Below are 8,631 nucleotides of genomic sequence, written 5' to 3'. Positions count from 1 at the left end.
TTGATGGAGATTTGTGGGATGCACATCCAGGGCACAAAGCTCCCGTTCCACCACATCCCAAAGATGCTCTATTGGGCTGAGATCTGGTAACTGTGGGGGCCAGTTTAGTACAGTGAACTCATTGTCATGTTCAAGAAACCAATTTGAAATGATTCGACCTTTGTGACATGGTGCATTATCCTGCTGGAAGTAGCCATCAGAGGATGGGTACATGGTGGTCATAAAGGGATGGACATGGTCAGAAACAATGCTCAGGTAGGCCGTGGCATTTAAACGATGCCCAATTGGCAATAAGGGGCATAAAGTGTGCCAAGAAAACATCCCCCACACCATTACACCACCACCACCAGCCTGCACAGTGGTAACAAGGCATGATGGATCCATGTTCTCATTCTGTTTACGCCAAATTCTGACTCTACCATCTGAATGTCTCAACAGAAATCGAGACTCATCAGACCAGGCAACATTTTTTCAGTCTTCAACTGTCCAATTTTGGTGAGCTTGTGCAAATTGTAGCCTCTTTTTCCTATTTGTAGTGGAGATGAGTGGTACCCGGTGGGGTATGCTACTATCAGCAGCAGCAGCAGATTTGGCGCCGTGGCTCAGTTGGTTAAAGTGCCTGTCTAGTAAACAGGAGGTCCTGGGTTCAAATCCCAGCGGTGCCTTAGGCGGGCTTTGTGTGCTCCTTGCGAAGCTTGTGCTTCCGCTTTGTCGACCATCAGTTTTAGCAAGATAGGCTTATCGTAAAGCCATCAGAGGACGTAATGAACCGGAAAGCCAACTGGACAGACGCCGGTTTGTAAAGAAGAACCAGAACCCAAAGGACACGCGCTACGGCCAACATCCAATTCCCATTGCCGCCCCTGGACAGTCGCAACAGGGAGCTTGTTGCTCCCGTCAACCTTATGTTTTCACCTCTGTGTGCTTCCTTTGTTGCAGCCTGCATCCAGATTTTGTTTTGTTTTGTTTTGTTTTGTTTTGTTTTGTTTTGTTTTGTGTTGTTTTGTTTTGTTTTGTTTTGTTTTGTGCCTTACGCCTGAGTGTAGGCACTGGGGAATGGGAGAGTCCTGGCACCGTGGCTTAGTTGGTCAAAGCGCCTGTCTTGTAAACAGGAAACCCTGGGTTCGACTCCCAGCAGTGCCTTGGTTTATGTTGGCCTAGGCAATGGAAAGGAAGTTTCTAAACGATCAATACATTTTTGCAAGATGGCCGTCCGCAGCAAGCAGCTTAAGGTTACTGTAGCCGCAGTCTGGCAAGCTGACCGCCAGAAGTAGAAACAATAACAAGGGGCGGGGGGAAAAGTGGGCCGTACCTGGTTGGATTCGAACCACCATCCTTTCGGTTAACAGCCAAACGTGCTGACCGATTGCGCCACAGAGACATACAGAGGTGTTGTGGTTGCTGCAGTCGTCCAGTTCCTTCACAATTGCCAAAAATCATTTCCAGCACACGATTTTCTTTGTCGTTGAATGCAACATACGTGACCATTGGGGGAGCGATAGCAAGCAAGAGAGTTAGATATCGAGAGTCATAGATAGATAGATAGATAGATAGATGGATGGACAGCAAGGCAAGTATCTGATTGACAGTGGTCCGTGATCTGCTGTTATGCTACAATGCTACTGACCATTGGGGGAGCGATAGCAAGCAAGAGAGTTAGATATCAAGAGTCATAGATAGATAGATAGATAGATGGATGGATGGATGGACGGCAAGCAAGCACCTGATTGACAGTGGTCCGTGATCTGCTGTTATGCTACTATGCTACTGACCATTGGGGGAGCGATAGCAAGCAAGAGAGTTAGATATCGAGAGTCATTGATAGATAGATAGATAGATGGATGGATGGATGGACGGCAAGGCAAGCATCTGATTGACAGTGGTCCGTGATCTGCTGTTATGCTACTATGCTACTGACCATTGGGGGAGCGATAGCAAGCAAGAGAGTTAGATATCAAGAGTCATAGATAGATAGATAGATAGATGGATGGATGGATGGACGGCAAGGCAAGCATCTGATTGACAGTGGTCCGTGATCTGCTGTTATGCTACTATGCTACTGACCATTGGGGGAGCGATAGCAAGCAAGAGAGTTAGATATCAAGAGTTATAGATAGATAGATCGATAGATGGATGGACGGCAAGGCAAGTATCTGATTGACAGTGGTCCGTGATCTGCTGTTATGCTACTATGCTACTGACCATTGGGGGAGCGATAGCAAGCAAGAGAGTTAGATATCGAGAGTCATAGATAGATAGATAGATAGATAGATGGATGGACGGCAAGGCAAGCATCTGATTGACAGTGGTCCGTGATCTGCTGTTATGCTACTATGCTACTGACCATTGGGGGAGCGATAGCAAGCAAGAGAGTTAGATATCGAGAGTCATTGATAGATAGATAGATAGATGGATGGATGGATGGACGGCAAGGCACGCATCTGATTGACAGTGGTCCGTGATCTGCTGTTATGCTACAATGCTACTGACCATTGGGGGAGCGATAGCAAGCAAGAGAGTTAGATATCAAGAGTCATAGATAGATAGATAGATAGATGGATGGATGGACGGCAAGGCAAGCACCTGATTGACAGTGGTCCGTGATCTGCTGTTATGCTACTATGCTACTGACCATTGGGGGAGCGATAGCAAGCAAGAGAGTTAGATATCGAGAGTCATAGATAGATAGATAGATAGATAGATGGATGGACGGCAAGGCAAGCATCTGATTGACAGTGGTCCGTGATCTGCTGTTATGCTACTATGCTACTGACCATTGGGGGAGCGATAGCAAGCAAGAGAGTTAGATATCGAGAGTCATTGATAGATAGATAGATAGATGGATGGATGGATGGACGGCAAGGCACGCATCTGATTGACAGTGGTCCGTGATCTGCTGTTATGCTACAATGCTACTGACCATTGGGGGAGCGATAGCAAGCAAGAGAGTTAGATATCAAGAGTCATAGATAGATAGATAGATAGATGGATGGATGGACGGCAAGGCAAGCACCTGATTGACAGTGGTCCGTGATCTGCTGTTATGCTACTATGCTACTGAACATTGGGGGAGCGATAGCAAGCAAGAGAGTTAGATATCAAGAGTCATAGATAGATAGATAGATAGATGGATGGACGGCAAGGCAAGCATCTGATTGACAGTGGTCCGTGATCTGCTGTTATGCTACTATGCTACTGACCATTGGGGGAGCGATAACAAGCAAGAGAGTTAGATATCGAGAGTCATTGATAGATAGATAGATAGATGGATGGATGGATGGACGGCAAGGCAAGCATCTGATTGACAGTGGTCCGCGATCTGCTGTTATGCTTCTATGCTACTGACCATTGGGGGAGCGATAGCAAGCAAGAGAGTTAGATATCAAGAGTTATAGATAGATAGATCGATAGATGGATGGACGGCAAGGCAAGTATCTGATTGACAGTGGTCCGTGATCTGCTGTTATGCTACTATGCTACTGACCATTGGGGGAGCGATATCAAGCAAGAGAGTTAGATATCAAGAGTCATAGATAGATTGATAGATAGATGGATGGATGGATGGATGGACGGCAAGGCAAGCACCTGATTGACAGTGGTCCGTGATCTGCTCTTATGCTACAATGCTACTGACCATTGGGGGAGCGATAGCAAGCAAGAGAGTTAGATATCAAGAGTCATAGATAGATAGATAGATAGATGGATGGATGGACGGCAAGGCAAGCACCTGATTGACAGTGGTCCGTGATCTGCTGTTATGCTACTATGCTACTGAACATTGGGGGAGCGATAGCAAGCAAGAGAGTTAGATATCAAGAGTCATAGATAGATAGATAGATAGATGGATGGACGGCAAGGCAAGCATCTGATTGACAGTGGTCCGTGATCTGCTGTTATGCTACTATGCTACTGACCATTGGGGGAGCGATAACAAGCAAGAGAGTTAGATATCGAGAGTCATTGATAGATAGATAGATAGATGGATGGATGGATGGACGGCAAGGCAAGCATCTGATTGACAGTGGTCCGCGATCTGCTGTTATGCTTCTATGCTACTGACCATTGGGGGAGCGATAGCAAGCAAGAGAGTTAGATATCAAGAGTTATAGATAGATAGATCGATAGATGGATGGACGGCAAGGCAAGTATCTGATTGACAGTGGTCCGTGATCTGCTGTTATGCTACTATGCTACTGACCATTGGGGGAGCGATATCAAGCAAGAGAGTTAGATATCAAGAGTCATAGATAGATTGATAGATAGATGGATGGATGGATGGATGGACGGCAAGGCAAGCACCTGATTGACAGTGGTCCATGATCTGCTGTTATGCTACTATGCTACTGAACATTGGGGGAGCGATAGCAAGCAAGAGAGTTAGATATCAAGAGTCATAGATAGATAGATAGATAGATGGATGGACGGCAAGGCAAGCATCTGATTGACAGTGGTCCGTGATCTGCTGTTATGCTACTATGCTACTGACCATTGGGGGAGCGATAGCAAGCAAGAGAGTTAGATATCAAGAGTCATAGATAGATAGATGGATGGATGGATGGACGGCAAGGCAAGCATCTGATTGACAGTGGTCCGTGATCTGCTGTTATGCTACTATGCTACTGACCATTGGGGGAGCGATAGCAAGCAAGAGAGTTAGATATCGAGAGTCATAGATAGATAGATAGATAGATGGATGGATGGACGGCAAGGCAAGCATCTGATTGACAGTGGTCCGTGATCTGATGTTATGCTACTATGCTACTGACCATTGGGGGAGCGATAGCAAGCAAGAGAGTTAGATATCAAGAGTCATAGATAGATAGATAGATAGATAGATGGATGGATGGACGGCAAGGCAAGCATCTGATTGACAGTGGTCCATGATCTGCTGTTATGCTACTATGCTACTGACCATTGGGGGAGCGATAGCAAGCAAGAGAGTTAGATATCGAGAGTCATAGATAGATAGATAGATAGATGGATGGATGGACGGCAAGGCAAGCATCTGATTGACAGTGGTCCGTGATCTGCTGTTATGCTACTATGCTACTGACCATTGGGGGAGCGATAGCAAGCAAGAGAGTTAGATATCGAGAGTCATAGATAGATAGATAGATAGATGGATGGATGGACGGCAAGGCAAGCTCCTGATTGACAGTGGTCCGTGATCTGCTGTTATGCTACTATGCTACTGACCATTGGGGGAGCGATAGCAAGCAAGAGAGTTAGATATTGAGAGTCATAGATAGATAGATGGATGGATGGACGGCAAGGCAAGCTCCTGATTGACAGTGGTCCGTGATCTGCTGTTATGCTACTATCAGCAGCAGCAGCTGCAGATTTGGCGCCGTGGCTCAGTTGGTTAAAGCGCCTGTCTAGTAAACAGGAGGTCCTGGGTTCAAATCCCAGCGGTGCCTTAGGCGGGCTTTCTGTGCTCCTTGCGAAGCTTGTGCTTCCGCTTTGTCGATCATCAGTTTTAGCAAGATAGGCTTATCGTAAAGCCATCAGAGGACGTAATGAACCGGAAAGCCAACTGGACAGACGCCGGATTGTACAGAAGAACCAGAACCTAAAGGACACGCGCTACGGCCAACATCCAATTCCCATTGCCGCCCCTGGACAGTCGCAACAGGGAGCTTGTTGCTCCCGTCAACCTTACGTTTTCACCTCTGTGTGCTTCCTTTGTTGCAGCCTGCATCCAGATTTTGTTTTGTTTTGTTTTGTTTTGTTTTGTTTTGTTTTGTTTTGTTTTGTTTTGTTTTGTTTTGTTTTGTTTTGTTTTGTGCCTTACACCTGAGTGTAGGCACTGGGGAATGGGAGAGTCCTGGCACCGTGGCTTAGTTGGTCAAAGCGCCTGTCTTGTAAACAGGAAACCCTGGGTTGGACTCCCAGCAGTGCCTTGGTTTATGTTGGCCTAGGCAATGGAAAGGAAGTTTCTAAACGCTCAATACATTTTTGCACGACGGCCGTCCGCAGCAAGCAGCTTAAGGTTACTGTAGCCGCAGTCTGGCAAGCTGACCGCCAGAAGTAGAAAAAATAACAAGGGGCGGGGGGAAAAGCAGGCCGTCCCTGGGTGGATTCAAACCACCATCCTTTCGGTTAAGAGCCAAACGCGCTGACCGATTGCGCCACAGACATGATGTGGTTGCTGCAGTCGTGCAGTTCCTTCACAGTTGCCAAAAATCATTTCCAGCACACGATTTTCTTTGTCGTTGAATGCAACATACGTGACCATTGGGGGAGCGATAGCAAGCAAGAGAGTTAGATATCAAGAGTCATAGATAGATAGATAGATAGATGGATGGACGGCAAGGCAAGCATCTGATTGACAGTGGTCCGTGATCTGCTGTTATGCTACTATGCTACTGACCATTGGGGGAGCGATAACAAGCAAGAGAGTTAGATATCGAGAGTCATTGATAGATAGATAGATAGATAGATGGATGGACAGCAAGGCAAGCATCTGATTGACAGTGGTCCGTGATCTGCTGTTATGCTACTATGCTACTGACCATTGGGGGAGCGATAGCAAGCAAGAGAGTTAGATATCGAGAGTCATTGATAGATAGATAGATAGATGGATGGATGGATGGACGGCAAGGCAAGCATCTGAGTGACAGTGGTCCGTGATCTGCTGTTATGCTACTATGCTACTGACCATTGGGGGAGCGATAGCAAGCAAGAGAGTTAGATATCAAGAGTCATAGATAGATAGATAGATAGATGGATGGATGGACGGCAAGGCAAGCATCTGATTGACAGTGGTCCGTGATCTGCTGTTATGCTACTATGCTACTGACCATTGGGGGAGCGATAGCAAGCAAGAGAGTTAGATATCGAGAGTCATTGATAGATAGATAGATAGATGGATGGATGAATGGATGGACGGCAAGGCAAGCATCTGATTGACAGTGGTCCGTGATCTGCTGTTATGCTACTATGCTACTGACCATTGGGGGAGCGATAGCAAGCAAGAGAGTTAGATATCAAGAGTCATAGATAGATAGATGGATGGATGGATGGACGGCAAGGCAAGCATCTGATTGACAGTGGTCCGTGATCTGCTGTTATGCTACTATGCTACTGACCATTGGGGGAGCGATAGCAAGCAAGAGAGTTAGATATCGAGAGTCATAGATAGATAGATAGATAGATGGATGGATGGACGGCAAGGCAAGCATCTGATTGACAGTGGTCCGTGATCTGATGTTATGCTACTATGCTACTGACCATTGGGGGAGCGATAGCAAGCAAGAGAGTTAGATATCAAGAGTCATAGATAGATAGATAGATAGATAGATGGATGGATGGACGGCAAGGCAAGCATCTGATTGACAGTGGTCCATGATCTGCTGTTATGCTACTATGCTACTGACCATTGGGGGAGCGATAGCAAGCAAGAGAGTTAGATATCGAGAGTCATAGATAGATAGATAGATAGATGGATGGATGGACGGCAAGGCAAGCATCTGATTGACAGTGGTCCGTGATCTGCTGTTATGCTACTATGCTACTGACCATTGGGGGAGCGATAGCAAGCAAGAGAGTTAGATATCGAGAGTCATAGATAGATAGATAGATAGATGGATGGATGGACGGCAAGGCAAGCTCCTGATTGACAGTGGTCCGTGATCTGCTGTTATGCTACTATGCTACTGACCATTGGGGGAGCGATAGCAAGCAAGAGAGTTAGATATTGAGAGTCATAGATAGATAGATGGATGGATGGACGGCAAGGCAAGCTCCTGATTGACAGTGGTCCGTGATCTGCTGTTATGCTACTATCAGCAGCAGCAGCTGCAGATTTGACGCCGTGGCTCAGTTGGTTAAAGCGCCTGTCTAGTAAACAGGAGGTCCTGGGTTCAAATCCCAGCGGTGCCTTAGGCGGGCTTTCTGTGCTCCTTGCGAAGCTTGTGCTTCCGCTTTGTCGATCATCAGTTTTAGCAAGATAGGCTTATCGTAAAGCCATCAGAGGACGTAATGAACCGGAAAGCCAACTGGACAGACGCCGGATTGTACAGAAGAACCAGAACCTAAAGGACACGCGCTACGGCCAACATCCAATTCCCATTGCCGCCCCTGGACAGTCGCAACAGGGAGCTTGTTGCTCCCGTCAACCTTACGTTTTCACCTCTGTGTGCTTCCTTTGTTGCAGCCTGCATCCAGATTTTGTTTTGTTTTGTTTTGTTTTGTTTTGTTTTGTTTTGTTTTGTTTTGTTTTGTTTTGTTTTGTTTTGTTTTGTTTTGTTTTGTTTTGTGCCTTACACCTGAGTGTAGGCACTGGGGAATGGGAGAGTCCTGGCACCGTGGCTTAGTTGGTCAAAGCGCCTGTCTTGTAAACAGGAAACCCTGGGTTGGACTCCCAGCAGTGCCTTGGTTTATGTTGGCCTAGGCAATGGAAAGGAAGTTTCTAAACGCTCAATACATTTTTGCACGACGGCCGTCCGCAGCAAGCAGCTTAAGGTTACTGTAGCCGCAGTCTGGCAAGCTGACCGCCAGAAGTAGAAAAAATAACAAGGGGCGGGGGGAAAAGCAGGCCGTCCCTGGGTGGATTCAAACCACCATCCTTTCGGTTAAGAGCCAAACGCGCTGACCGATTGCGCCACAGACATGATGTGGTTGCTGCAGTCG

The 8,631-nt window shown here is 46.7% G+C and overlaps 8 non-coding genes across 8 annotated transcripts; 6 read left to right on the top strand and 2 right to left on the bottom strand.

Moving 5' to 3' along the window:
• Window positions 1-591: 591 nt before the first annotated feature.
• On the top strand, window positions 592-665 carry trnat-agu (transfer RNA threonine (anticodon AGU)). The gene has a single exon. It is a non-coding gene; the product is annotated as a tRNA-Thr (tRNA).
• A 404-nt stretch (window positions 666-1,069) lies between these two features.
• Window positions 1,070-1,143, top strand: trnat-ugu (transfer RNA threonine (anticodon UGU)). Its single transcript has one exon. It is a non-coding gene; the product is annotated as a tRNA-Thr (tRNA).
• A 4,200-nt stretch (window positions 1,144-5,343) lies between these two features.
• Window positions 5,344-5,417, top strand: trnat-agu (transfer RNA threonine (anticodon AGU)). The gene has a single exon. It is a non-coding gene; the product is annotated as a tRNA-Thr (tRNA).
• Window positions 5,418-5,826: 409 nt separating this feature from the next.
• On the top strand, window positions 5,827-5,900 carry trnat-ugu (transfer RNA threonine (anticodon UGU)). Its single transcript has one exon. It is a non-coding gene; the product is annotated as a tRNA-Thr (tRNA).
• Window positions 5,901-6,064: 164 nt separating this feature from the next.
• On the bottom strand, window positions 6,065-6,136 carry trnak-cuu (transfer RNA lysine (anticodon CUU)). The gene has a single exon. It is a non-coding gene; the product is annotated as a tRNA-Lys (tRNA).
• Window positions 6,137-7,807: 1,671 nt separating this feature from the next.
• Window positions 7,808-7,881, top strand: trnat-agu (transfer RNA threonine (anticodon AGU)). The gene has a single exon. It is a non-coding gene; the product is annotated as a tRNA-Thr (tRNA).
• A 419-nt stretch (window positions 7,882-8,300) lies between these two features.
• On the top strand, window positions 8,301-8,374 carry trnat-ugu (transfer RNA threonine (anticodon UGU)). The gene has a single exon. It is a non-coding gene; the product is annotated as a tRNA-Thr (tRNA).
• Window positions 8,375-8,538: 164 nt separating this feature from the next.
• On the bottom strand, window positions 8,539-8,610 carry trnak-cuu (transfer RNA lysine (anticodon CUU)). The gene has a single exon. It is a non-coding gene; the product is annotated as a tRNA-Lys (tRNA).
• Between the last annotated feature and the right edge of the window lie 21 nt (window positions 8,611-8,631).

Source organism: Amia ocellicauda, chromosome 2 (assembly GCF_036373705.1).
Source record: "Amia ocellicauda isolate fAmiCal2 chromosome 2, fAmiCal2.hap1, whole genome shotgun sequence".
NCBI classification, from domain to species: Eukaryota; Metazoa; Chordata; class Actinopteri; order Amiiformes; family Amiidae; genus Amia; species Amia ocellicauda.
This window is presented reverse-complemented; position numbering and strand designations above follow the sequence as displayed.